The 21,588-nt window shown below is 37.7% G+C and overlaps 1 protein-coding gene across 1 annotated transcript in view; it reads right to left on the bottom strand.

Annotated features, from left to right (window-relative positions):
• Positions 1–21,588, bottom strand: part of LOC118440299 (uncharacterized) — a 272,562-nt gene that overhangs the window by 249,788 nt on the left and 1,186 nt on the right. The window lies entirely within an intron of this gene.

Below are 21,588 nucleotides of genomic sequence, written 5' to 3'. Positions count from 1 at the left end.
TTTCCCCTTTTCGTCTTCTTAATTGAAATAAAATTTGATAGTTCATTAACGGACTAACCAAATTTATTCGGAAAGATTTGATGAGATTATCACGAGCGTACCGTCGGGACCTTTAAAGTCTTTAAAATTCAATGGAATCCATCGATCGACCAATTACATTGCATTAACATATCCAAAGAACTCGGAATAAAACTAAACGATCGTTCTATTATCTGTAAAGAGTAAGAGTGGAGAAAGAGATGAAACCACCCACGCGAGTGTTTTCACGAGTGAAGGAACTAACGACGGACGATTTACGATGTCAAGGATCGGTTCGCGAATAAAATCGTGGCTTGCTCGTTCGCGAGAATGGAGAAATGGAGGCAACAATACATTATACGTATTCGAACATATATGTAATACATGTGTGTATGTGTGTGTGTGTGTGTGTAGGCGCGCGCGTGCGAACGAAAAGAGTGGAAGAGTAAAGAAATAGTAGGTGGGAGTAGTTTCGAGGAGGAAGAGGAGGAGGAAAAGAGGGGAGAGAGAGAGAAAGAGAGAGAGAGAGAGAGAGAGAGAGAGAGAGATCGATTTTAAAGTCGTGACGTACTGACCCGCACGACGAACCACCTCACCAACGTCGACAAATCGTCCGTGAAATAGAGAAATTCACGAGGATTTTGTGAGAGAGTCGTAGCCATTTCCGACGTTTCATACAACCACGAGATCTTCTTGTTAAGATTCAGAAGAGCATAGGAAAAGAAGACATGCGGGGATGCAAGCTAGCGAGGGAGAGTGTGCACGAGAGCTCACGTTCACGTTCCACGAAAAAAGTTTCGTGGTAAAGAAAAGTGAAGAGAAGAGGATGGAATATTTGGCTCTTGAGTTACGTATATGCCAAACTGTTCAGATAGAGAAAGAAAGAGAAAGAAAGGAAAAGAGAATCTGATTGTTGAGAGTGAGAGAGAGAGAATGAGAAAGAGAGAGAGAGAGAGAGAGAGAGAGAGAGAGAGAGAGAGAGAGAGAGAAAAGGATACGCACCGCACGTACATGCACGTAAAATATGTATAATAAACACGACGGCCAAGGCAAAGCGCTCGGGCGCTTGCGTGTGCTTGTCGGGAAAAGCACGAGTGCTGGGAGTGCACTTGGTGGGGGAGGCTTTTGGATCGATCCTTCGGCCTTTATCTGTGGTGGTACGTCTACCACTCGAGTAAGTAGGTGGGTAGGTAGGTCCTTTATTCGTAGAGGCTGGTCAGGCTCCGTCAATGGGTAAAACCGCCTTGACGACTGGATGCTCTTTCCTTACTACTTTGTACCATTTATTAGAGATACACCGCTACTGCATATACCCTATCCTTTACTATGTACCAGCATCATCGGGTATCGATGACTTTGTTAGTCGATAGAAGAACTCTACGTCGTTCTTTCGAAACTTTTCATTTAGGAAACTATTGTGACTCGCAATTTTTATCCTATATGAAAAACAAATCCTTTAGCTTTTAAACGAAAAATGATTTGTTTACTTTGTCCTAGTTTCTATGTCATTTCTAATGTCGTCTATCGATTTTGAAAAAAAAAACGAGATTGAAAGAATATCTTCTTTCTCTCCTCTCTCTTTCTCTCTCTCTCTCTCTCTCTCTCTCTCTACGTTTCTTTTCTTTTCCCTCTTTTTATTTTATTGTATTTTATTTTATTTTATTGTTTGCTGTGTTTGACTTGTTTTTTTATTCCTCTCACTCCCCCCTCCTTCTTCTCATCTTCCTCCTCCTCCCTAATGGATCGATCCCAGGTACATCGTCTCACGTCTTTAATTTGTAACGAGTTTCGATTTACCGAAAGCCAAATGAAAGTTGCATGAGAAGATACGAGGGAAAGTTATCGAAGCGGAAAACGAGTGCAATTTCTGGATGAATTCTTCTTCTCCGTCGCGTCTCGTGAGCTTCCGAAAGGAATGATTAATGCGTTGCATTCGCGTCGTACGAGAGAGTTGAAAAAAAAATTTCAATAAATACCAACGGCCACAACTCTAACTTATTGCGCTCTTGAAAATTAATTAATGAATATCCTCGAAAGTAACGACGGCGACACGACAAGAAAGACATGTGCGCAAGAGAGAGAAACAGAGAAACAGAGAGATAGAGAGATAGACAGATAGAGAGAAAGAGAAAGAGAGAGAAAAAGGGATAAAAAGAAAGAAAGAGAGAGAGAGAGAGAGAGAGAGCGAGAGAAGCAAATTGGGAAATAAATTACATTGTAATTTCCTGAAGGACGCGCGATCACTCGTAAATCCTTGTTGCGATTACTATCGCGTAAGTGGATTTTATTAGTCACGTTCGAGAATCGGACGTATTCGAATCACCTGAGAGAGATATCGGAACGTCGAAGAAAATATCTTTGTAAAAAGATAAAGATAGAAATTTCGTTAGACTCGATATACGTGTATGTGTGTATATATATACATATGTATATATCGATGTAAATGTCAATGTAGTCGTCCATCGACTTCAATCCGATGTGAATCTTTGATACGTTAGATAAAATTACATTTGAAATGAAATATTAACGCTCGAGATGCACCGCCCGTGAGACAAATAAATTTCTCTCAATAATTCAAATAAAATTAAAAAAAAGAAAAAAAAAAAAAAAATATATATATATATATATATATATATATATATATATATATATAGAAAGAAAAAAGAAAAATGCATTTCTACTTACGTAAACGCATACCTACCTACTAAATACGTATTTGCTACGCAGTAGCACGGAATTAGATTGGACGGTAAGCATAATTGATACAAACGTAGAAATTTACATATTTCGGGAAACAAACTGGCCCGGGTTTTAGCAATGTCACCGCGCTTTATACCGCGCTTAACCTCCTTTCTTATGTTAGCCTGCTTATCAAGTAATATTTGTACTCGAGTTTAATTTTCCTAAATGAAAACCAGAGATGCGCTCTGATGAGACTCACTCCGTCCCCGTTGACTCCAATTTCGCGATAATCTACGACGTGCAACGCTCTAATTTTGTCTTTCTCCGTACTAAATGACCTTGTTAAAGTAAAGCTATGGCGATTTTCGAAAGGCTTCTGAGGAAGAACGAAGGGGAGCGTATAATAAACGTGGAACTACGGTAAATACGCGATTAAGGGGGAAAGGAACCAAGGGAATAGTTTTCCTCTCTCTCTCTCTCTCTCTCTCTCTTTCTCTCTCTTTTTTCCTTCATTTCGGTTCGGTTTTTTTCTTCTTTCCTTTATTTATTCCATTTTCTCTCTCTCTCTCTCTCTCTCTCTCTCTATTCTTTTATTTTTTTTTATTTATTTTATATTTCTTTTTTTATTTATTTATTTATTTATTTTTTTTTATTTTCCCCCTTTCGAAAGAAGACGATCGAGTGAAATAAGGGCAAGTACCATTTCCGAGTAGCATTCAACCAATCGCGACTACAGTAGGGCAGAATGCATTGCGGGAGCACTTAAAATCTTTTTTACGACCCTCTACAATCCTATTACGAAGCCCGTTGTAACCGCCTCCCTCGCGTTCTTTGCGACTCTGTTTCCACGTGCGCGAATCCTCTCTTTCTCTTTATCTCTCTTTCTCTATTTCTTTCTCTCTCTCTCTCTCTCTCTATCTCTCTCTATCTATCTCTCTCTCTCTCTCTCTCTCTTTCTCACTATCTCATTCTTCCTCTCGATCCTCCTCGACCTATTCTATCGGTTAGGAGAAGACTTTATACGTTTTTCAGTACGTTAGATGAAAACACATGCTACCACGCGATAACGTTTTACCACTATTTACACCGTATACCTTTATCGATCTCTCCATATTGATATAACAACGGGCGTAATATCGTAAATTCATAACACCTCATTTCGTACGATATAAATGCAGCCAGCGAGTAACTCGAGCATGAATGATTTTTCGTTCGAAATTTTCTCGGGAGTTCGAACGAAAGAGGAAAAAGGAAAAGAAAAAAAGAGGGGGGAGAAAAAAAGAAAAAAAGAGAGAGAAACTTTGAATCGGCGAAGACGATAATCCAAAAGAGAAAGAGACGTTTCGAAATGGGAAAGTATTTAGAAAGCAAACTGGTTGAAACCAACGGTGGTAGAAAGTCGAAATACAGAAATACAACGTGCAACGGTTGAAAGGTAAGCAGCAGAGCTTAAGCCCTTCGGCTTTCTCGCCTCTCTATTTCGGAAAATCGAATGAAACGAACGTTGGCGTGTTCTATCAAATTGCAAATCACTTAACCAGCAGTTTATGTAAATGCGTATTGCTCGGCGCGTATTCCACGGCGTTTTCGGCTCGAATATATACACGCTTCTTTGTTTTTCTTTGCTTAACATAACCGGGCGAGCACCTCCGAGCATTCTACCCGCTCTTTCTCTCTCTCTCTCTCTCTCTCTCTCTTTTTCTCTCTTTCTCTTTTCCTCTTTTCCTCTCATTCTCATTCACTCTCTCACTCTCTCTCTCTCTCCCCCCCTCGAAACCACATACCCCCACCAGCACGATTCGCCACCACCATCGGCTGTAACGCCGGTACGCCACGAACCAGCAACAACTAGAAAGTAATAACCGCACGGCGAAATGACAAATTCGCTGCAAATATTGCCGGGATACGTCGTTGTGCATCGTAAATCCACGTTATGGCTATAATGTAACTCGTATAACGATTTTCAAGCTAGCTCGTAAGGCGCGAAAAGGGCCCTCTCTCCTTTCTCTCAATGTCCGAAGAATAAAATAGAAGAAATGTCTCTCTCTCTCTCTCTCTCCCGCGCGCAAGCGCGCGCGCGTTAAATTGCGTTTAATGTCTCTTTATAAATTATAACGATGTTATAATGCCTTCTTATAAGGACAAACAAATGGAGTATGAATGAATGAAAAACGAAAGGGATAGGGAACGAGAGGAGAGGAAAAAGGAGGAAGGAAGAAGGGAGAAGAGAAGAAAAAGGCTTTACAAGAACAAATTGCAAAATTAAGGTAGAGAGGACGCGCAGGACTTTTCGATCTTTAACGACGATCGTATAAAAGAGAATGCTTATCCGTTAGTCGTAAAGATATTTCCTTACCGCATCGGCATCCTTTCATCCACGTCCATCCACTCTCAACTTCGTTCTTTAACCTCCTTTACCACCCTCTACCCTTCCATTCTCTTCTTTTCTTCTCACTCCCTCTCTCTCTCTCTCTCTCTTTATCTACCTATCTTGTCTTCTTTTTCTTTTACCACTGAAGATGCTCTCGCGAGTACCAAGGAAAATTCATTTTTTGGCATCATATTTTGAAGGGAAAGTACTATAAAGTTTATCCGCGTAGTCGAGAAGAAGTTTGTAAGTTATTACTCTCGCAGGAAGGAAGTTGTTTTACGGTGGACGCTCATGTAAAGTCGTAAATGAACGCGGTTCCTTTAAAGACGTTTGATCGCATCCTGCTCGAGGAAAATGTGACCTCGTCGTTACTTTTTCTTCAAATCGACACTCGTATAAGTTACACTAACGTAAGCAGTAACATAACGTTCGTTCGTTCGTTCTTATTCTACGATGATAAATTTTCGTTAGTTTTCTCAATAATCAAGAACAATCAAAATATTGTAAATATTTCAAAGGATCATGTCGTTTATTAATTTTAAGGATAGGAAAGGAAATATATTTCGTCCGAGCTATATATATATATATATATATATATATATATATATACATATATATATGTTACATATGTATATATACATATATATATACATATATATATATATATATATATGTAACATTCTGTACACAGAGACGCGACCGTGTTCAAACTTACATTACCGTGCTCAGATGCGGAACGTTTCGCAACAGTTCCTGCAGCTGGAGACGGAGATATGCACAACGGTTTCTATAGATGTAAGTGGAAGGGTATGTAAGCGGATGCATAAGAGAACACGTATGCATTCACACGTAGAGAAACGAAACGTGAAACTAATACCTTCTTGTCATGACAAAGGAAAGAAAAGCAGAATTTTAGTAAGCTTATTCTGCGATATCATCTAAATCGATCTTAACAATTTTATCTTCGTTATTATCTGTTATCGATATATTGTTCTATTATTTTTTAACATTAACAACAACGAAGTACACATTCATCTATAAATAATTTGAAATTTTTTAAAAATTTCTTTAAAATTTCTTTAAAAATTTGTACCAACGAATAGCTACGTTAGTCAGAATGAAAGAAAAAAAAAAATGTACGATATAATCCAATAATCCTAAACACAAACTAATTGAAATGATAGCGATCAGTATCCATATGTATTAGTTTATCTTATCAAAAGTCGAGAAGTTCTCTTATCGTAGAAGCAAACTATCATCGACGTGTACTCGATAACACATTAGCTCAGATCGATGAACGGATCGTAAGCGCGATCGTCAAATGGGAGATCTAAGCTCTTATAACTAGTGTAACGAATAAAATTGATTTCGAAGCATTGGAAAGCAATAACTCTGGACGAAGTTAGGCGAGACGAAGGATCATCATCTTTATCGTCGTCAGCAAGGAACTCGACATGTTTCCGAAGGTAAACGCGAGAGGACGGGCGCTATTAAAGCACCGATAGCGAATCGCTCGACGACGACGACGACGACGACGACGACGACGACGACGAATCGGATAATAATCGTTCGCGATAGACGAGGATCTATTAGCCCAGCAACTAATTTGCTTCTCCCAGAGGCATCCACAAGTATCTACCGACATCCGTGATCGACTGGTAGGATGCAGAAACGAAAGAGAGAGAAAGAGAGAGAGAGAGAGAGAGAGAGAGAGAGAGAGAAAGGGAGAGAAGGAGGAAAGAGAGAGAGAGAGAGAGAAAGAGAGAGTCAGAGAGAGAGAGGAGGTTGGTGTAAGAGGGATGTGAATCGAAGGAGAGGGTTGAAACGCGTTTCCATGCAGACGTTTCCGGACGTATTCATATAAGCACTCTCGAGGATACGAAACGCGAGTGTCCCTTCGCTGGTGTGGAAACGGATGGCTGATATTGACTCTCCTTTCAATATTCAGTTTCTTGAATAAAACAACAGCCACTGACCAAGCGAGCATCGAACATCGACGATGCCTGTATATATTCCAATGATTTCGATCCTGTGTATAGACGTCCGGCGGATTTTATAAAAAGACGACACGTTTACCCTTACGGTTTGTCTTCTTTTTTTTCGCAAAATCTTACATTTCTTCTTCTTCTTTTTTTTCTTCTTTTGTCTTCTATATTTCTATACGTACAGATAACGTGAGAATTAGTAAATTAATCAAGATAGAACTGAGGCACAAGAAGAAGTATCGAGATAATTAATCGTGGAAATACGTTGACTCCGTATCTCGAACGTGACTAGTCATTTGTGGAAACGGCTGCATACGTAATACGGATAGACACATATGGAAAGCATATGCACTAGGAGGCAGCTTCCATACATGATAGCAAAGGGAGACGAGAGAGAGAGAGAGAGAGAGAGAGAAGAAAGGTGGTAGATAGAGAAAGAGACACTGTGGCCACCTAAAGCTCCTACTCATATACGAGTGTTTAGACTTTAGGATGCACGTGGGAACGTGCGAATCCGGACGGCGCGGTAACCCGTATTAAGGTCACGTGCAGATTTGCCGAGGTGAGACCCTATCTTATGCGTCCCACGTACACTCATCTCCGAATCAGAAACCCGTCATAAACGATGCAAGGGATATATTCTCTCCTTCGTGAACGTCCGAGGATCTAGAGCTGTGAAAATCTTGCAGAGGAAAATATGACGAAAATAGTCGGTGCCTTACCATTTCCCTCTACTAACCGAAAAGGGACTTGAATATTTCAACTGGATGAAAATATTATAATTGTATTATTCCATACGCGGCGGCGAACGAAACGAGTTATTTATAATGTTATAATATTAACAATAATACTTGAACGATTCCAGACAGCGATCTTAAAATTAGACAGAAACAGAGACAGAGACAGAGACAGAGAGAGAGAGAAATTAGAACAACTATTGACAAAAACCGAGAATGATATTAGATGATATTCGATTAATTCTATTTCGAAGTTACTCGATATAAAAACGATAAGAGAAGTGTACTAGGTTGAGATATGATCGAGGCACGAAATTTGTCAGCGTATTTGAAAGTCGGGTAAAGGGGGAGAGTAGAACTCACGCGTTAAGAACGTATGCGGCAAGAGCTTTCGAATTAAGCGAGCCGCTGCAGTTTTCAAAGTCCTTTAGAGTACTACGGTGAATACTTACTTCGTGTGTTTGCAAGTATCATCGAAAATACGAGAGAGAGAGGGAGAGAGAGAGAGAGAGAGAGAGAGAGAGAGAGAGAGAGAACGGATCGATCGACATAGACAGTAGGTATATCAAACGCATACCCAATCCATCCATCCATCTATCCATCTATCTATCTATCCATCCATCCATTCAACCATCCGTCCATCCAACCGTCCATCCATTCGTCCAGTCTGACTGCCTGGATCCCAAACGCGGAGACAAGAATATCCTATTTCCGAGTATTTTATTGACGATTGTCCTCGATCGTTTGCAAATCAGCGCAGATCAAATTTCGCGCCGCCACGCCCTGCTGCCGACGAAACACGGATACTTTCCATACATCCAAAGTGAACGGACCGGACCCACCCTGCGTTGGGCTGCAGTGATGCTGCAAAAGTAATCGGACGACTCATTGCGTCCGTTCTTTTTCTGTCCATGATTTCTCTCTCTCTCTCTCCCTCTCTCTCTCCTTCTCTCTCTCTCTCTCTCTCCCTCTCTCTCTCCTTCTCTCTCTCTCTCTCTCTCTCCTTCTCTCTCTCTCTCTCTCTCCCTCTCTCTCTCTCCCTCTCTCTCTCTCTCTCTCCCTCTCTCTCTCTCCCTCTCTCTCTCTCTCTACATATACATATATTATCTATCTATATATTTCTCTATAATAGAATATTGCCATAATATTCTTTATCTATTAATATCAATCACCGCAATGAAAGCCGTCGTCTGAACGATCGAAAATAGGATAACAAAGTTTGAAAAGTAAAAGTTTAATCGGATTTTCTTTTTTGTTTTCGTTTTAATATAGAACGAATCAAAATTCGTGATTAACTTTGAACGATGAGCGATGAACGAAAGTAATGAGATTAAGATTTGGAATATGAAATTTCTCAAGCTAATACGAAATATCCATGAGGTAACTCTCTGCTAGAACCATTAACGGTTTCCGGCAGGATGGAGAAACGTTTAGCCGAGAGTTTTGTTTAGTCGACAAACTTTCTGGAATTCAGTGGTGAAAGCGATTCGCGAGAGATTTGTACGTGGCGATGAATCGTGAACGTGCACGAAACGCACACACACAAATGTATATTTACCTATATGTATGTATATGTATATTATATATATATTACCTTCTCTCCCCCCCCTCTTTCTCTCTCTCTCTCTCTCTGTCTCTCTTTCTTAAACTGGGACATGTGAAAATCCGACTATTTAATATCTTTCGTACTATGACTACGATTGATAATTGAATTAGATAAATTATATATTAGTACGGACGTTTAATTATAAATAAATCGTGCAATAAAGTAATCGAATAAATGAGCACAGGTAGATAAAAATGGAGAAAGATATTTGGAAATTCATTAAAAAGTTATTAAATGATAAACGATTTTATTTATCCCATCATTCTTGAATCCTCGTTTTATCCAATAATAAAAACAGAAGTCGACCGAAAAGAATTTTAACGATTTGTAAATTATATATTACATATATATATATATATATATATATATATATATATATAGAAAGAGAGAGAGAGAGAGAGAGAAAGAGAAATAAAAATAAATGGAGATAAGAAATAAAGAATAAAGTTGAAGAAAGATGACAATGGAAGAAGACACTTATGATCCGTTCAACTTTTCTCTTCAGCGGGGTATCGTGAACGAATAACGACGAGGTCAGGAACACCATGAGATTATATTTAACGGGACTACGAAGTAAAAGATAGTAATTTATGCTCGTGACAAGTAATATCAACGTCGCTGTTGAACGGGGGTAAAGAGAAAGTCACGAGAGGCGAACATAAACTTTACATCTGACGGCGGCTTTAAAGTTGGCTGATATGAAACCAGCACGATAGGTGAAGTGCCTCGGGGACCACCGTCCCGTTCTCGAACTAGCAACGGGTCATCCCTGAAAACCTCTCGTTCTACTCCTCGATCTACCCTTAGAATCCACCCTTAGAAATATCGGATATATTCTCGTGGATATTCGTAATCGAGTGGAAAATCAAATACCCTTAAAATCAAACCCATAGATACTATTACCTTCTAATAATTGCTCAGAACAAGAAGATGACTTTTACAATTTTTATTATCGTCTTACACCTGAAACTACTAAATAGAATCGAAAGAAAAAAGTTTCTTCTTTCAATCGAGTTCAAGCTCAATGGACGGACGGACGGACGCGGGCGCACAAGTTTGTTACTATGAAAAATTTCATTCTCGGAAAAGTTAAAAAAAAAAAAAAGAAAAAAAAGATAAAGCAAAAAGAAAAAAAAACGACGAACGCGAACGTAACTCGTGTTTTCGTGCTCGGTACATCCCACGAAATATCTCGAGTTCCACGTCAAAATTTATTATCCGTCCGCGCATTGTTCCGCATATTAATTACTACATTATTATTTAATAAAACCTAACGAAGTTAGAGAACGAAAAAGTGAGAGAGAGATAGATAGATGGATAGATAGATAAATAGATAGAAAAAGAAAGAGAGAGAAAAAGAGAGAAAGAGAAATAGCACTCGGTGCCGGTGTAACATACATACATACATACGCGCGTGTATACATGAAAACGCTCTTTAAATCTCGCAGGAAATTTTTAAACGCAAATCTACGACGAGTGCTAAAGCGCGGAAATTCGGTGTCAAGGTATTCCGCAGACATCCATTAAGTATCGTCGAGAAGCCAGGTTGGCGTGCAAAGTCGAAAGCGATAGGCGAACGCTGAGCCGGTAGGTACATCGTACTTTGGAAAACGAAGTCGGACGTGCACGCAAGACATGATCCTCTGTGTGTATGTGTGTGTATGTATGCGGTATATACGAATGTACGTGACTATGTATATACGAATATACTTATGTATATGTACACCTGAGTATGTGTGCAAGGTACGCGTCAATCGATGCACTTCACGCTTCTCGGCTTCTTCAGCTCGAAAAGCGGAACTAGGTTTCGAGCAGCGTAGCACGAGGATAATGACACTGCAACGGGCCGTATGCGCGAGGAAATCCAGGGAGTTAATTAGGAAACACCGCGATATCAGGCAACGCGCGCGGTCGGCCTCCTTCCAACTGCTTTCTCTTCTTCTTCTTCTTCCTCTTCCTCTTCCTCTTCCTCTTCCTCTTCCTCTTTCTCCAACCTTCTTCCTCCTATAGCTACTGATGCAAGATGCACGAGTCCGCTTGGAGAAGTCTGGCTTTACCTACAAAGACTTTAATGTACGTACACTTTCAAAGACAAAAGTTAGTTGTACTGAGGAAGAGGATGGGGTGTTGAAAATTCAAAATCCTCTTCGTTCTCGCGGTCGTCACGCGAACTTCACCTCTCTTTCTCTCTCTCTCTCTCTTTCTCTCTCTCTCTCTCTCTCTCTCTCTCTCTCTCTCTCTCTCTCTCTCTCTCTCCCTCTCGCTCTCACTCTCTCTCTCCCTCTCTGTTTCTCTCTCGCACTCTCTTTTTCTCCAAGTTCACAGTACAATCTTTCTTAGCTTCTTCGCGGCATTCTTTCTTCCCTCTCGAAGACGAACCACCCCTATTTTTCGCGAGTCTTTTTTTTAATTTAGGCAGTACTTTCCTTTCTTCCTCTCTCTCTCTCTCACTTTCTTTCCCTTTCTTTCTTCTCTTTCTCACTCTTCCACAGTACGTAATATCCCAGGGATTTATTATTCGAAGCGTACTGCGAAGTTTACGGAATAGCAAGCAGCACAAGCAGGATACGTCGTCGTACGTATGTGTACACGTACTTATTATTCTAACGGAGAAATACATTGTTCGAAAACGAGCGCGAGCTCGGCAAGGTATGCCATTTTAATATCATTTCATGCGAGATCCAGCTTGATCGCATCGTCGGCTGGGAGAAAGTAGGGGGGAAAAAAAGTTGAGTCTAGTACGATCGCTCGTTTACCGACCCGCATGTACATATTACTGCCGGTAGGTGTACACGGATTTATTATTCATGCATGAATTTGAAACGCACGTTATACCAAATTGATGCCCTAAAGGGCTCGCACAGCATACTGAATATTACAGGTCATTTTTAAAGGGAAAATCAATTCCACGTATCAGACTCATACATAATAAATGTAAAGAAGACCCTAGCAATGGGAGGACAGCCTATACTCGAGATCAGACTCATCCCTGAATTATCAATTTTTTAAAGAAAACACTCGCCCACGCGGAACTCATTACCTCCAGAATTGTATATATGCGAGGCGAGCCCTCGAAAATATTTAACTTCGATTATCCTATGTATTTCTAGTATGTACAAACATACCAAGAGAGAAAATACGTTTCATCGAGAGAGACTGTGAAAAACGTTATTTCGAAGATATGTATATACGTAAAATGCGGTGGTACGATAATACGAAAAACGAAAAAAAAAAGAGAGAGAGAGAGAGAGAGAGAGAGAGAGAGAAAAGAATAAAAGTAACTTCAAAAAAACAAATTCAAATCCCCCGCCAATAATTGAAATCCAATATATTTCCAAACGATCTGTTCGAAATACTCGTAACTTCGTAGCTAAAAGCGGCTAAAGAAAAGCCGCATTATTTATCTTCTCCATGACAACACACAGAGTCGTTAAGTTAACCGCAACGATACAATAAAAGCTTATAGCACAATACTTGATAGTGTGCTTCGTGGTGCCGATCGAAAACATTCTATTTGAAGCTTGCATTGATTTCTTACCATAAAAACCTAACGACTTTCTGCATAGCCTCTTGAATCACTGTAAAAGCTAAGGGAAGAAAATACGAGTAGTAAAGAAAGATGAACTTCCATAGGCGCCTAACACCGGGTCTACTAAGGAAAGACCTATCTAGTCGGTAAATCTGCAAAATAATAGAGGCTCTACCACACCAAGAAGCGAAATTCCCTGCTTTGTTTGGCAAGGTTCCCCGGAAGAACCGCCCCATAATGATAGAAAATTTGCTGCGTACGCGAGTTACACGGTAAGCAACGACGATGATCGCGCGATCGAATGCACGAACGACCTTGCAAAGCGAGCCGCGTACCACCAACACAACAACAGCGAATCGAAATTTATCGAACTGTCGAAATACCGGGAGAAGCGTTATCCACGGCTCTATATCGCGATAAATATAAAATACGGCAGTCGACGCTTTATTCTCCTCCGATTTCCATACCAGAAATACTTTCTCGTCGATGAGCTTTTACCACATAGGCAATCCGCATTACATCCGTATTAAATTCAATGTCATTATCCGATTACCCTGACCGCTCTACTCCGCACAAAATCAATGAAAATTTAATTGTACCTCGCCATTTGTTTTTGCCGCTTAACGTACGTTTAACAGAAACAAAAATCTCTTTAAATCAGAATCTACGTAGGTACATACATACATACCATTTGTATATTTTTAAATACCACACACCACGTCAACTAATAATAAGATCGAAGAATAAAGTTATCGAAAGTTCGTAGATAAAAAAACGCGTGACAAGCACAAAATCAAAGTGATTAATTTTTCTTTTTTTCTTTTCGTTTCTTTTTTTTTTCTTTTGCTTTTTCTTTTTGTTTACAAAGACTTTCTCATTATAATGAAATGATTCGCCTTGGGCATCACGATCGTTGGTTTACGATAAAAGCAAAGAAAATTTTTCGGTACCGAGGCTCGGTGAAAAGTAAAATGGCAAAGGAACCGAGACAGCCGGGAAACTGCACCGTAACGTTGATAAACGTGAGCTGGCTCTCCCGTGCCGCTTGTAATCACTTACGAAGACCGCACCTACGTACATAGTATATATATACATACCAACGTCTACATCTACATACATACATACATACATAGTAGCTACGTATGTAGTTGTAAATACGCGATACATCTAACACCGACACTTTCGGAGTTTTTCCCTTCTTCAACGTAAGTACCTTATATGCGTTATTTTTCTCTCTCTCCCTCTCTCTCTCTCTCTCTTCCTCTCTCTCTCTTTCTCTTACTTCTGCATATGTCATACTCGATGTCGTTATATTATTGTATAAATAAAATATACTCGTAAAACTTACGAATACGTTTTACGAATAATACAAGAAAGACTTTAGAAAAAGTCGATAGGAAACATTGAAACGTAACGCATAGTCGATTACTCGCCAACGTATAAGGATCCTTAGAGATTTCAATTCGATCGATTGAGAAGAGAGAACGAAAAAAAGGATACGGAAAAAAAAAGAAATAGAAAGAGAAAGAGTGGGGGTCGGAGGGAGGGTGAGGAGATGGGGCGGCAGGATAAAAGCGCTCGAAATGTCGGAGTCCAAATACGAAAGTCCGAATACGAAGTCGAACGCGAATTTTTGCAGAACAATACGAGAGGGGCCTCGAGCGAAGCTGCTGTTTCTGCTGCTACGATGGCGAGATTTCAAGAGAATATTTTTGCAGACGCAGTATCCCCATCGTACAAGCGTATCGATGACACACAAGCAAACCCTGCAAGAGGCTGCAGAAAGCATCGACGCGTTTATACGATGTATATGTGTAAGGTATATATGCATGCGTGCATTCAATCGTATGTATGTATGTATATATATTCTATATATATATATATTATATATTATATAATATATATATTATATATATAGAATATATATAATATATATAATATATAATACATATATACACACACATATATGTACATATATATGACCGAGAGAGTCCATTAGGTACTGTTTGGGGTTTAACGATTATAGAATATCGACTATCGCCCGTCTACATTACTGGCCTTCTACATAGGTATAGGATTACGTTAAAGAAGCGCAGATACGGCACGCACGTTAAAAATTTAATCACCCTACATGAATATTCGGGAATTGCAATTTTCCGTTGGCATCGGGAAGAGCATTTTTCTAATTCGAAATATTTCGTACCAACGTCTCGTCAATATTTCACATGCTTTCCCATGGAACTTTGAAAAATTCACTTTGCAAATGCGTGCGGTGTATGAACGAAAATGGAATAATTAACTATAAAGTTTGTAATCCTACCGCAGAGAATTTACATTGAATTATACAAAACAAGAGCGACGCAGTTAGGTAGCTCCACCAATATAAAAATCACGAACGAATGCGAAACGATATGGTGATCGTGTAACAGGGAAGCTCATGGCCGAGTTCAAAGGTTAAATTGAAAGGCTACCGTTCAATATCGAAGCATTCCTTTGATTTCCATCGGATTGTTAAAACTCACGTCGTTCCGAAAGCTCATTATTATAAATCAAATAGAAATTTTCGATTTAACATCCTCGAATTACAATTATATAGAAAATAACTAAACGACGAGAGATATATCAATTTTTCTCTTACATATGTAAAAGGAAGGATAGAGGAAAAGAAAAACAAAAGTAAACGAGAGGAGGGAACGGATGGAATGAATGAGGGAGGAGGCGGAAGAAAGAAAAATTATAAAGTAAAAGAAAATAGTCTGACAAAAGTTTTGTCTGATATCGCATCGATCACAAATTCACGATATATCATCGGCCTGTTTACCAAGCTATCGAAGATATAGAGTACATACTTACATTTATAGAGAAAAATCACGATTGTTTCTACGGTAATAATGAGATTTCGCTGTAAACACGTATATACACGAAAAAGAATGTGCAGCCGACTATACACCAGTTAATGACGAAAGAAGAGCGAGAGAAAAGATAGAGATGGAGAGAGAGAGAGAGAGGGAGAGAGAGAGAGAGAGAGAGAGAAAGGGAGAAAGAGAGAGAGAGAAAGGGAGAAAGAGAGAGAGAGAAACAGACATAAAGAGAAATCAACCTTTTTTCTGTTCCTGACCGGATAAGTATCTTTGATATTATTTGCTCGGTGAGAAGGGAAAGAAGAAATTGTTAATATCAAGTTTATTAATTCGAGGACCAATCGACAAAGAGTTATTTTCTTTGGAACTGGCAAAAGAAACGGACAGAACGAATCTCACGTTTTCCATCATCCTCCTTGTCACCGTTCATTTCCTTCGAGAAACCTTTTCCCTATTGATATTTGCTTTCCTTTTATTGCGCATTCTTTTAATGACGAGAAGAACGGTCGAGAAGGATGAGGGTCACTTTGCGAGTTGATTAAGTCGCGAAATACCGTACCGATATTATCCTCGTTAATATGATACTAAAAGAGAAAAGTGTGAGGACGAGGCAACTGATTTTAATGAGTTGCGTTCGGATATAAAACGGATATAAAACGTTCTTGAGCGAATGAGTACATACATACATATATTCACGAGGATTCTCGTGGAAGAAAGAAAAAAAAATAGTAAAAAAGAAATATATATATATATATATATATATATATATATATATATATATATAGAGAGAGAGAGAGAGAGAGAGAGAGAGAGAGAGAGAGGCAGAGATAAAATGGAAAGCAAACGAAACAGTTGAATCCGATTGAATGACCAAAGCACGAGAGAAAAGGCTCGAGGTTTAAGTGATAAAAATAAGAACGTGATGTCGTACACTCGTGATGTTGCATTTTCTAGATGAAATTAAACTGTCTTCATTGGCTGATTAATCGTACCATTTTAAAAGTTGTTGAAACAAATACTTTGTCACCGTAGGAAAGAAAAAAAAGTATGCAAATGAGACTTGATATCTTTTTCGTTTCTTTCCTTTTCGTTTTTATTTTCTTTTCTATTCTTTTTATTATTATTTTTTTTTCTTTTTTTCTTTCTTTTTTTTAATAATTTCAATTTCGCGGAATTCAATCTACGAGAGGTATCCCATTAATGTTCTTCCATTTGGACTTGTACCGAGAACTTTTCAAAAGGAATCAGGCACTCACCGTGGACATAAATGTTTCATCAAATTACGTGATAATTATGTACTACTTTCTGATCATTCATATTTTCTCTCCATTCTTTCTCTCTCTCTCTCTCTCTCTCTCTCTCTCTCTCTCTCTCTTTCTCACACGCACACTCTTTCTCTCTCTCTACTATTACTTCTTTTTCTTCGCGTATGTCATTACGATATTAAATGGGAATGAACGGCAATCAATAAGCTTTCCCAGGTAGGATAGGAAAAATAGCAGGAGTTCCTCGAATCGGGCATCATCATCATGGACTCGTGCGAATTTGATCGAAAATAATGACGGGTTCAAGCCCTCGACTGGTGCCGCTTAAGAGATCAGCTCATGGGCTTTATATGTAGGTATATATGTATGTATATGTGCCTACTTTGAAAGTTATATTATATATATATATATATATATATATATATATATATATAGAGAGAGAGAGAGAGAGAGAGAGAGAAAGAGAGAAGAGGGAAGAAGAAAAAACGGAAAAGAAATGAGAGAAGAAAAGTCGGTCGGAAAAGTTCGTTGATAAATACACGCTCGCGAACAGATCGAGCCTCGTCGTATGTTCAGAGAAAATAAAGCGCTCTTGGAGAGTTTTCCGCGTATCGCTTATTGGTATGCCAGTGACACGCCAGTCCAATTTCGTTACCGACGTCTGCGAATCGCCGAATATCATGTGCTCCATTGAAATTCTGCCTATAGCTATGAGAAACGCGATATAGTATACATATATCGCATTTGTCTCCCTGATTGCGTTACCTAAAGTTAAACGATTGTATTTTGGTACCTTTCCTTCTCTCTTCCACCCATCCCATCCCTATTCCTTTTTGCTCTGTTCTATCTTTCTCTATTTCTCTTACAGTGAAATATTCTATCACATAGAGAAATCTATTTTCCCTACGTGCCACAAGACTTTTATTCACGTAGTATATATCAGACTCGACTGATCATATGCGACAATTCGACGCTTCGAACAAAACAATTTCGTTCGTAAACGAATAAACAAAGAAAAAGTGGTGAAAGAAGTATCCTCGAGAGATTGTTTAGTTTTTCGTATGAAAGAGAAGACAAAAAAAGGCGAAACGAACGACAGGGATAAGGGAAAAAGTTTTTTTTTGTCCTCCGATACATCGTGACAAAATCTCGTAAATTTTGTAGAAATTAAAGTACAACGGGGCAATTGCGAGCGTTCACGTCAACGTTCAAAAACGAAACGACACTTCACACAGTCTAATTATTTTTCCATTTTTTTTTTGTTTTTCTTTTATTTTTCCTTTTTTTTTCTTTTCTTTTTCTTTTTAATCAGTTATACTCGAATTCACAAAAGTATCACACTCATATTTATACTCATTAAAGTCGGATCGATAATGCACAATTGCACAAATGAATTTTATCAGAAGAATAAGTATTACAAAGCGAGCAGTCGATATCCCAAGCACTTACTACTACTATATGTCCCCCTACTTCCATCCTCCCTTCCTTTCCTCTCTTTTTGTCATATGCTTCGAGAGCGAATTATTCGCGAATTCTCGTAATTTTCTCCCATCCATGTGATGGCCGATAGAGCAGGAAAAGGAGTGAGCAGGAGACAGAAAGACAGAGAGAGAGAGAGAGAAAGAGAGACAGGCAGAGAGAGGTTGAGAGAGAGAGAGAGAGAGAGAGAGAGAAAGAGAGAGAGAGAGACAGGCAGAGGGAGGGTGAGAGAGAAAGAGAGAGAGAGAGATAAAGAGATAGAGAAAGAGAGAAAGCAGGAAGAAGGAAACTGGAAACGCGCTTTCCTCTTTCCTACGGCACAGTCGAGGGGCAATTGAAACTCACGGTCATTTACTGCATTTCAATAATGGTTTCCATTCCCTTTCTCTTTTCTATTCGTTGTCTCTCTTTCTCCTTTTCTCTTTTTCCACGTACGTATATGCGCAAAGAGAGAAATAGAGAAAGAGAGAGAGAGGGTAAAATGGAGAGAAAGAGAAGGAAAAGCTCACGGTCGATTTACCAGGAGCTTTATGGTACACGCGAAGCTGGAGCACGCGGAAGTAGCCGGAGGGCTAACTATCTCGTCTAGCAAGCAACTGCATTATATTCTGTAACCCGAGCTAGACACGCGTGCATCCCCTTTGCGTAAAGTCTTCGAGTTTACATTTTATGATTCTACGAAAGATCATTTCGAGATGAACGCAAAGAAGAGGAACAGAAAAGGGGCTCTTACGATTCAATTGTTATTGTTGTTAAAAATAACAAAGGGGAGGAAACGAGAAAAAGGAAAAAGAGTGATTACATTATCTAACCTTTCAAAGTGCACGTAATTCCTCGTGAAAATCGATACTTCATGAAAATGAGCCTATTCTTTTCTTTCTTTCGTTTTTAATAAGACGTCATAGGTTTTTAATTAATTAATTAATTAATTAATTAATTAATTCTAGATTATTATTTACAAATTTAATAATTATCGAGAATATTATTTATGAACGGCTTTAACCTTTGTTATATTATTTCTCGTATGTTATTCTAATTAATTTGGCACAGAATGTATTTAATTCCGTACACCGTTTAACGTTAAAATCGCCCGACACAGACCAGAAGTCATATTTTTAGCATTGTAATTTTATACACGTATATTTCGTTTTCTTTTATTCGCATCGTTTTAATCTTTTGTTTTCTTTTTGCCTGTTTCTTTCTTTCTTTCTTTCTTTCTTTCTTTCTTTCTTTTTGTTATTGTTGTTAAATTTTTAAAATTTTTACATTTGTTTGTATGTTAAATTATTTTTTAGAACTTGAAAGAAATTTTATTTCTTTTTATATATAAAAATAACATATCGTTCGCCGACGATCTCAAATAAGAATTTATATAGTACATAGTAAATATATTTAAATCAATTGATATTTACTCCTCAACTCTTTTTTTATTTCAAATTTTATTACCATACGAATGAAAAGTAATTTGCTCGATGAGTAAATGCAACGATGAAGCAATAATAATAACAATAACAATAACAATAACAATAATAATAATAATAATAATAATAATAATAATAATAATAACAATAATAATAATAATAATAATAATAATAATAATAATAATAATAATAATAATAATAACAATGATGATGATACAAAAGAAAGGTGAAACATTACAGGTAAAATTCAAAATTCTTCAAATCATTATATGTATAAAATCACTATATATATGTACACAGATATTAAAAAAAGATCATTCCATTTATATGGTACATAGAATTGAGATCATACTGAATAAAAACAATCTATATAAATGTAAATTAAAAGATCAATCTTTGCTGAGATATAAGCATTTTTATATGTTAGCATCTAGATTGACTTACTGTTCGATATTTATAGAACACTTTTATTAGAAAATTTTTCCAAGTAAAGAAATCGTGCAACTTCCATTTTGTGTGTATGTGTTCGCAGAATATAACATCTGATATTTCATTATTATATTCTTCTAAATTATTGATTTTTTATTTAAATAATATTAAATTAATATAAAAAACAAATTATAAATAAATATAGGTTAGAATAAAGAGCGTTGATTGCTATGGAGATATCAAGATATTCTATTTGCACTCTGAGTTTTGTCAAATAACTTATAGTTATCTTTAGTACGATAGGAACTTTTAAAGTTAGACGATTATTTTAATCAGCTTTAATAAAGAAAGGTTTAAAAGCTTTAGCCGTTAAAAATATTTGAATTTTAAAACTGTTCGCGGAACAATTTTAAGTAATAATCGAGTAAATGTGAGAACATATACGAGATTGTCATCGAAGCAACGGAAAACATTATAGATCATATATAGTTCTATCAGTCGATATCCTCGTATAGTTGGATAATCGAGATTGATATTGATTAGACGACGTGTCATATTTCCACGAGTCGCATTGCTCATGATACACGCACAGTTCGAAACTGTGGACTTTCCAAAATCGTCGATACAAATTTCAGCAATTAACGAACAAACGAAAATTGTCTATATCATCTTTCTCTCTTCAAAAAGAAAAAAAAAATATATATATATATGTATGTATGTACGTACATATACATATATATATATACTTTTTTTTTCTTCGGGTGATCTTAAAACGTGTAAAAAGTTTCACGAAAAAAATCATCCAATGCGTATCCTTCAATTAATTATAATATATCACGTTTAAACACAAATCGCAAGAAAAAAAACTGTCCTATAAGTTCACCTGTAAATAGATTTACTTAAATAGAAATTCTATGTACAAGAAGATAACACGTAATAAATTAAAAAGGTTATATAAAAGAACACTTGCAAACATATATGTTACTTACAAACGAATCACCGGTATCTTGACATACGTGTAATTGCTAAAAATGTAAAAACAAAAAAAAAGAGAGAAAGAGAGAGAGAGAGAAAAAAGGGAGAAGAAAAAAAAAGAAAAGGTTAAAACATGGGCGAACTTGCCTCAAAAACAGCTGTTTTCGGCATATGGAATTCCCAGAGTTCTCGCATCAACCAGAACGTAGGACAATGCGAGACTACTCTGG

Source organism: Vespa mandarinia, chromosome 7 (assembly GCF_050613455.1).
Source record: "Vespa mandarinia isolate Hongniang chromosome 7, ASM5061345v1, whole genome shotgun sequence".
NCBI classification, from domain to species: Eukaryota; Metazoa; Arthropoda; class Insecta; order Hymenoptera; family Vespidae; genus Vespa; species Vespa mandarinia.
This window is presented reverse-complemented; position numbering and strand designations above follow the sequence as displayed.